Source organism: Coptis chinensis, chromosome 2 (genome assembly GCF_015680905.1).
Source record: "Coptis chinensis isolate HL-2020 chromosome 2, ASM1568090v1, whole genome shotgun sequence".
Classification (NCBI taxonomy): domain Eukaryota; kingdom Viridiplantae; phylum Streptophyta; class Magnoliopsida; order Ranunculales; family Ranunculaceae; genus Coptis; species Coptis chinensis.
The window spans coordinates 111,460,827-111,470,596 of record NC_141457.1 but is presented as its reverse complement, the minus strand read 5'-3'; the positions used below and the strand labels follow the sequence as shown (position 1 = coordinate 111,470,596).

At 35.4% G+C, this 9,770-nt stretch overlaps 1 pseudogene across 1 annotated transcript; it reads right to left on the bottom strand.

Annotated features, from left to right (window-relative positions):
* Nucleotides 1-7,276: 7,276 nt before the first annotated feature.
* On the bottom strand, nt 7,277-9,540 carry LOC147520656 (cytochrome P450 81Q32-like; annotated as a pseudogene). Its single transcript, XR_015212754.1, has 2 exons — nt 8,428-9,540; nt 7,277-8,028 (listed from the first exon to the last, which is right to left on the bottom strand). The product of XR_015212754.1 is annotated as a cytochrome P450 81Q32-like (transcript).
* Between the last annotated feature and the right edge of the window lie 230 nt (nt 9,541-9,770).

Genomic DNA, 9,770 nt, shown 5'->3' with positions numbered 1-9,770 from the left:
TCAAAGAATAGTTAATTGGAAATCGGACATCGGATATAACTACATCGAACTACCCTCAAAGCATAAATAACCAGAAATTGGAAGCTAGATGCGAACTAACCTCGAGAAATAATTAATGGGAAATCAGAAACTGGTTGCAGATGTATTGAACTAACCTCAAAGAGTAATTAACGGAAAATTGAAACTTGGATGGAAATGCAATGAACTAATCTCAAAGAGTAATTAATAAAACATTGAAAACTAGATGCAACTGCACTGAATTAACCTTAATGAATAATTAACGGAAAATCAGAAACTTGATACAACTACATTAAATTAACCTCAAAAAGTGATTAACGAAACAATGAAAACTAGATGCAACTGCACTGAATTAACCTTAATTAATAATTAACGGGAAATAAAAAACTTGATACAATTACATTGAATTAACCTCAAAGAATAATTAATGGGAAATCGAAAACTAGATGCAACTACATTGAACTAGCATCAAAGAATAATTAACGTAAAATAAAAAACTTGATGCAAATGTATTGAACTAACCCCGAAACATAGTTGTATTATATGTAGGGAGAATATAATGTCTCGATAAGTATAGTTTTGCATTTTAAGTAGTGTTTATTACAATTCTTTTATTATGATTGGGAATGTCTTGTTATTCAAGTAGCTTCAATATCATCTTCGCCACATTGAGCATTCTCACAAAATTTCAATAAAACTTCTATTATTAAATAACCTAATAACAAAAATATATCGATGAGTTTTATCAAGGTTTGATACTTTCTTTTTATAGAGAGTGGCACAAGAAAATTAAATGAGTGATTAATATAATTTCCATATCTCATAGCTGTGCATAGTTGCTAATATTATTTAGAATAATTTAATATAACGACAGCTGTTCGTAGGACGGGTTCGAAAGCTAGTTATGTGTTATAGAGATACACCATGGGGGATTAATACCCCATTACAAATCAATTGGTTAGTCAAATTATATGTGCTTTTTCCGAAGACGATGCGTTGAATCTCTTGACTGCTGATTTTGGAAGCATTTCTCGATCATTTTTAGCAACAACTCCTTCAGCTCTGGCCACTAAATTAGTGATATGATTACTTAATACATACTATATATGGATATCCAATTGGAACCCCAAATGTGTGTGCATTTTTTGCTGCAAGAAGACAGGCCAATAATTTGACTAAATGTGTTGGTGAGTTTTCTAAGGGTGATTATGGGGTCTAGGATACAGGACAAAACTATTGCTTTTATAGGGGATTCTTTGGGAAGGCACAATTTCAATCACTTATAGTACGTATGGTTATGGTTGGGGCTAAAGAGATCCCAGATGTTCATAATATTAAAAGCAATTATGGCATAGCCTTGTCAAAGCTCGTGGTGCTATTCGTCCTGATGGTTGGGCTTATTGGTTCCCGAGTAGCAAGACGGACATTCTTTATTACTAGTCAGTTTTTTCGCCGCTTACTGGTGGAAGTAAGTAATACTGCGGTTAGTGAGTTGAAAACATTTGTCTGATATATTTACAATCTAGTTGGTCTCCAAGGATAGTTGATATTGTCAAATACGATTCACACCAAAACAAAGTCAAATACATTTGACACCATGTTGATCGTTATATAATCAGGGAGAAAACAATGCTGAGGTGAAAACACCAGTAAAATTCAAAGTCTCTTCCGAGTTGTCAGGTTAAAAAGCGCTCAAATTGGTGACTTATTACCAAATACCAATTAAGCAGTGCGCAAAGTATGAGCAGTATTGAGAGATTGGAAATGACCATATATCACATTTTGATTACTGATAAAAAAACCTGAGTATGCCCTGCATCTCGATCGTCCAGCGACATTCTTATGTGTGGACATTCTTAGCTATCTACACATGTTTGATGTCTTGGCACTGATTACAGGGCATCATTGGAATAGTGGTAAGCTAGCAGGCAACCGTTGGGTGACGTATGTTGATGGTAGGCCTAACACTGATAAGAAAATGGCAGAAATTGTGCAATTTTTTTTCAATACGGACATGGAATTTTTTTTCAATATGGATTCATTATTAAGACAATAAAGAAATACTAAAGTATTACAAAACAAGTTAAATGAATAAATTTAGGAATAAGAACAGCTATAAGAACCGTCTTAGCCGATCAGAGTACGCTTCACGTTAAATTTTTTTCTTAGTGAGCGCATACGCCTTTTCCTGTTTTCTAGGAGCCTATTTGTCCCTGTCATTTAACACTTTCTAACACGCAACGTTAGATGGTTAGCCAGTATATAATAATCAACGTGAATTAAATTTATTAACAGCTGACAAGATTTACTTAATGACTTACCTTTCAGCTACATCGCAATGCTTGCCTTACCATTTTTCTTATAAAAGCCCCTGCGTGCTTAATTAATAAACAAATATTTAAGAACGCACTTAACCAATCAACGTTAATAACGATTGTTTGATATTACGTACTCCGAGATTAAGATCATGCTTAACACGTAAAATCATATGTTAAAACTAAATTAAACCGTAATAACATAAACAGAATAACCAGTTTCCTTGTTACAAGGGGTGGGGGGTTTCCTATGGAAGCGGCTGAGCCGGGTGGCTGCCTACGTACCCATTTAGGGATCAAGCCAATCGTAGTTCCCCTATTGGGGTAAAGATCTATGGAAATGGATTAAGCCATTCCGATGAGGAAGGCGGCATAGGCTCCTCACTCCTGTTCTAATCATGTTTCTCTGCTAACAACTATTCACGGTTCCACCGTAACTAATCACTAATTGAACCCGCTATAACTATTTACGGCTCCACCGCAACTATTCAGCCTATGCAAATTATCGCACTAATACTATTTGATTTAATAATAATACCAAATATTCTCATTCTAACGTCCAATTTTGTAAGAGACTAAGAATCATATTACCAAGGAGAGACCGAGTTCGCTAATGAGCGAGCTGCCTACGTATCTTCTCTTGATTCTGGGGGGAGAGAAGAATCAGGTCTCACGTAGTTCATGTAGGTGGTATTTATAGGCATAAGGGGGTGTTGATCTATGAGACACGTGCACTGACATGTACATATCTAGGGTGGAGATTATGAATGTGTGTTAGGTTGGTTTTGGTAGGAATTGTGTGATGATTGGGAGTGGGTGCAGTAGTTCATATATCACGGTGATTGGAAGTACAGGTAAGGCTCTGGTGATGATTACATCTGGATAAGGGATGGTGTCCTTATTCGAAGCGTTCTGCTTGAGGTCGTTCATTCGCCTTGAGGTATTCTTGAGCGAGCTGAAATGTACCACCTACATGAAGCGAGCTGCTCACGAATCGATCTTGGAGGCCGATGACATGAGTTCGTTACGATCTTTGCTTATGCTTAACGTGTGCTTAATATTCCTCAATGAGAATATTACTCCCTTACATCCCTGATCAGCCAAAAAGAATATACTCTCCATTGATATAATTTTTAACCACTGTAATTATAAAGAAACAAGAATGAGTAGTATCTTACTCACCGACGATTAGTCCCAACAAGTAAGTAAGCTCAATTTTTGGCTTCTCGGAAAATCCATACATAATTCACATGTCTTAGGTCACCACTAACTTCTTCGCTTTTTTTTCACTTCAGTACTAACCATAATACAAAATATCAGGATATGGTAAAATATCGATCTCTGATTTATGGATATGTATCGTGGATATATCCCCCTTTTGGAGATATTTGACATTGTTTTATATGCAAATATCGTTGATATATCCAAAATATCGACACATATCATGGATATTGTGGATATTTCTTGATATATCATGATATATAATTTATATTTATTTGAAATATAATAGTAAATATTAAATAAAATTGTTACATACACAAAATATCGCAAAATATCCACAAATATCACAATATATCTTAAAATATCAATAATATCGTCAAAATATCACAGATATTTGCAGTTTTAAATATCTCTAAGCATATTACAATATTTATTTATCCTTTGCTGAAATATGGATATATATATATATATCGTGATATATCGCGATATTTTGTACTATTGTACTAACTACAGAGACAAGACATAAACAGAAGACAGTAACAACTTAAGAAATAACCATTCCAACAGAGACAGCTCGGCTCATGCTTATTTAATGTGGACTCCACAGACCTAATTTCGGTGAATTAAATAATCAATATGTGATATGTATAAAAAGACTAGATCTTGTATATAAATGATTTTAGATAAAAATATCTTACATTCATAGTTTTACCTTTCCTATGTATCTTAAGCATCGTCCGATTTCTATAGATATATTTCCTACTATAGAAACCCCAAAGACAAGGGTGTGTTTATCCCCAACCCACCCACCCACACACACACACACAAGAAGTCAAGCTGCCATGACCAAAGACTACTCCAGGTACATTGTGTTGGGATGGGCCGAATGGGCTTTGATATTTTGGCAACTATTTGCCGAAATGAACCCACCGAAATTTCAACTACATTTTAAAACAAAGGTAGGGTTTATAAGAAAGTGTGTAAAACAAAATTGGTTGCTAGGGTTTGAGATTTGGTGTCTCTATTGAAAGTTTTGTTCATGCCCAAATTCATTAGTAGTTGTCTACATAATTGGTTGTTTGTTGTAAGAGAGATTTGTAAGGCCATAAGAAAGGGGAATTTGGGGGTTCTATTGAACAAGGTGAGTGAGTAACACTATTTGATTCTCTTTCAATTTGAGTTTCTCTTTGGTTGTGGATTAAGCAAAAATAAACCAAATAAATCTTTAATATCTCTTATTTGGTTGATTGGGTTGCTAATTTGGTGAGTAATTTACAACTTTACATTGTTTACTACTTATTTAAGAGTTATTTAGTTGATTTCATATATTGGGTTGGTCTGCTCCATATTTTGTAGGGCACAACACATTGGAGGCAGACCACAATTTTCATTCGTACAGAGTGAAAAAGAATGAAAAACCTACCTTGTTTGAACTAAGGGTCATCAAGGATATCTACACGAAAATAAATATGCAATTACATTATCAGAAATTTCAAAAGTTGATTACTGAATAATAGGAATGGATATAATCTAGCAAACAGGAATGAAAAATATGAAGCAGTCTAAGAAAAAGCATTAGCACAAGAAAGCCTCAAGTCCATAATCAGAGTAGAGAATAACAGTATCACTTAAGTCCCTGCACCTGAGAAGAGTATGCATCAGCTTTAGTTCCGGAGATAAATATGGAATTCTCACGCAACGCCTCTCCACAGAAAAGTGAACTCAATTGTTAATGGAGCATAACAAGAATATAATTACCCTATAAGCTGAGGCATATATGTTACCTTGTAAAAGTCTATATCCTTTTGTGCTAATATATAGGACATATGGCAGAAAATTGTATTGTCAGAGTGTCTTGCTGTGCTCTTTTCTTGCAGGGCTCGCAAATAATGTGTAAGGTTTATAAAGTAATCAATGTCAATATATAATGGCCCTAAAGTTAGTTTTTCACCAAATTGGAGATCCATATAGCCATATCCAATTCCCATGTCACAGTAGTTGTTCCTCACGTGCTCTTGGAAGCATAGTACAAAATATCCCGATATATCGTGATATTTGGGGATATCTATCCATATTTCAGAAAAAGATATATAAATATCACGATATGTTTAGAGATATATAAGACTGTAAATATCAGTGATATTTCGATAATATTTGCGATATTTGTGATATTTGGAGATATTTGGCGATATTTTGTATATATAACAATTTTATTTAATATTTACTATTATATTTCAAATAAATATAAATAATGTGTCATGATATATAAAAAATATCCACAATATCCACGATATTTTTTCCATGTGAAACAATGTCAAATATCCCTAAAGAGGGGGATATATCCACGATACATATCCAGAAATTGAATATCGATAAATATCCATATCCTGATATTTTATACTATGCTTGGAAGAACCAATGCAATATCCTTTAGTATCCCTGCTTCTAACCTCAAGGTCTTTGAGAGGAGGCAGTCTTTCCATGTAATCAAACATACATCTACAGACCAAATCAAAGCCTGTTCTAATCCTACTATCCCGCCCCGTAGTTCAAATAATACAGCTAGAGATGTTAATAAGAATATGGCGCAATGTTCTTCGAAGAATACACACTAGCAGTTTGATTTATTCTGTATCAAATTCTATTATGATTATTATATAGAGAAAAACATTACTCTGTATTTATAAGTTTTGGTTGCGTAAGATTTACGATAGCGTAATGTGTTAAATTGTTAATTCAAAATTGGGCCTAACTATTAAAAAAGCCCATATGGATAGCCCACCACACGTTCAAGAGAGAGAGAAAAAACAAAGAGGTTCTCTCTCTCTCACTCATAAAAAGTGACAGTCCCAAAGCCAAAGCAGAGAACGCTTATTTTGGGACTAGGGATCCCATAATAAAAAGCGGGAAAACTCTATTATTATTCTATAAAATAACTAGTCTCACAATCTCCACCTTCGCTGTATCTACAGTTCTACACTAATAGCTGCACATGGCATTTGTGGTGGTTCATAGTTCATACTTTACAGAACGGTTGAAACTTGATACTATCTAAAGCATCTATTTGACGCTTTGAACCATATATATAGGGTTCTGCTAAAAAAATAAGCTTAAATTTGATAAATAATGCCGATGGTACCCTTGAACGAACTTGCACATGGCATTTGTGGCCGACAATTGGCTTGGGCCAAGGTTAAGGTCATGTCCACAGTCCATACACATACATTATTTTTTATTAAAGGAAATATGAAACACTTGAAATTTAGCATTGAATAAGATCATTATTGATGAAATCATGGACCCAAATATCGCCGATATATCCGATATATCGCCGATATATATATCGATTTTTAACTACAACCTGATTTTCGACATATATCCACCCCAATATAGAATTCTTTTTTTTTTCAATATATATCGAATTTCCGATATGAAACTTTATATCAATGAAGTTCAATCGATTTTCGATATAATCTGCATATATCGGTTGACTTTTTTGACCATTTTAAAATATAAATCCGATATTTCCAATATATTTCCGATATATATCCGATATTTCCGATATTATATTTCCGATATATCCGATATTTCCGATATTTTAAATAGTTTGGACTGGTTACCAAAAAAATGGATATATCCGAAATATCCGATATATCCGATATATATCGGTTTTTGGGTACACCGATATATTGATCGATATCGATATTTTGGGCCTTGGATGAAATAGGATACACATTATACATTATCGGAGAAAAAAGGATACACCTTATATCGATTTTTAACTCAACCTGATTGCGCCACTTACACCCCATGATAGGTAGAACAACAACAACGTACACAAGCTAAATCATAGTTTGTCAATGAAGTTCAATGCGTTTTTTCGAGGTCTGCACTTTGCCTCCAAGGGTAGAGCCTTGTGCATGGTGGCCCCTAGCTTTTGTTGGCTCATGTCCACCATTTGTTCTCCAACTCTCTCCCAATCAAAACAATGAATCAAGGCTGCCAAAGTTAACGTTATTACCCATTGTTGCTAGTCCCTCGCCGGGACATTTTTCTTCTTCCTACCCCAAAAGGCATCAATTTAAACCCCACTCTTGTCCCTTCAAGCCCAAGAAACCTCTCTGGTACGAACTTAGTGGGCTCATTCCATAGATTAGGATCATTTTCAATTTCCCACAAGTTTACAAGTAACATTGTGCCTCGTGGAACGTTGTAACCTCCTACAATGCACTCTTCTGATGCCTCATGTGGTATCATCAATGGCCCAGGTGGGTACATTCAAAAGTGTTTCCATGACGATGCTATGGACGTATGGGAGTTTTTCGACATCTGATTCATCAAGAAGTCGGCCTGGTTCCACATGGAGGTCTATCTCTTCTTGGGCTTTCTTCAATACATGCGGATTGTTAAGCAAAAGTGACATGGCCCATTCCATTGTGCTCTTTGAAGTGTCTGTTCCTGCAGCAAACAAGTCCTACAAACAACGTGTATGTTTTAGCACCAGAACATCTTGACGCTGGAAAACACAATAATTCAAGGTTTCAAAGCACACAATTTTTTTTTTTCTTGATAAAACACACATGGTTAGGCTTTCTTGGCTAACTTATAGCAATCTATAGTTGCACGTCCTGTTCTTTCTACTAGCATCATTTATAATATTGTAGCTTTCCAGTATCGTGTGTGAAAATCCTTATAGTTTCAAAACTAGCTAATTTGGACATGTACAAATTTGTAAGCAAACCATAGTCCGACTTGTGAGTTGCATATGTACCCCACTAACCACTCCCTGAAAGATATGGGTTGTGTTATGTTGTATTTGCTTACAACCAAGTACTAAACAACCGATAAAAACATCCCATACTAAAATACTTACCCACATAATGCCTTTTACTACATCATCAGTGTAGTGTTCGGGTTCAGCCTCTTGAAGCGACAACAGTACTTGAATCAACGGTGTTTGCTTCTCTTCTCTATCAAATTTAAGATCACTTCTCAATCTTCGATGTTCTTCTAACAAATCTTCTAAAAACTTATCTCGTTTTGCCTTCAACCCAAGCATTTCATTTTGAAATCCTTTGTCCCCACCAATCCATCTCCAAATTGGCAGAAAATCTCCAACATTTGAAAAATCACTTAATCTTAGAGTCTCCCTAACAAGCTCTTGAAATCGCTTCACTTCTTCCGAATCACCCACTTGTTCACCATAGTATCTCTTTCCAGCCATCATCCTCATAATCACATTGTATGTCAACGCAAAAATTTGGATGATAGTTCCACATTCTGATGTTTGCATCCTTGATCACTTAGTCGTTTAATGATTGATTTGACTTCATCGAATCGCATGGCAGATAACATTTGTAGACGACTAGGTGATAGGAGCTCAACAGCGCTGATACGTCGAAGATTTTTCCAATTTGGCCCATAATCAGCCCACACCATGGTAGTGTAATCATGGCCTAATAACTTCCCAATCAAAAAACGCGGGCGATTAGCGAAAATAATGTCATTTTTACTACTAAGACATTCTTCCACAGCTGATGGAGAAGAGACCACTATAACTGGTCGGGACCCAAATTTGAGATACATAACTTGACCGTATTTTTTAGATAATTTCGCTAAGGATTTATAGAGTGGTTGCTGTAATAGAGGAAGATGACCAAGTATAGGGACTGAAGGAGGACTTGGTGGAAGGTTTTTGTTCTTGTTTGGGACAAGAAACTTGATGAGCAGAATGGAACATAAGAAGAGAAGGAAGTAGAAGATGAACTCCATTTCTATATAATGTTCTAAGGTGTATGAGATTGTTTATGTAAGTTTGATAATTGAAGACATCTGAATCTCTAAGAAAGATGAATGAACTTTAAGTCAAGAGAGACCACAAATCGCAACAATGACCCGTGGTGCGGTGAACTTAAAATAATTGAACTTTCTGTCACTCGTAGTCCAAAACGTGAATCCCAACAGGCGATCGGCATAATTGACATAGAAGGAGTGGTTCAGGTTATATCAATTATGTCGATTGTGACATTCACATAATAGTTTATTACTTCTGAGATTGCATTATTGGTCCCCGGGTACCATTGTTTTAATTAAGGGTGGAATTCAAGCTAAACAAATCGAGTTTACCATGCTTAAGCTCGGCTCGCTAATTGTACGAGCTTTAAATTGAGCTCGAACTCGGCTTATATATATATATATATAAGAGGTTGAAGGTGT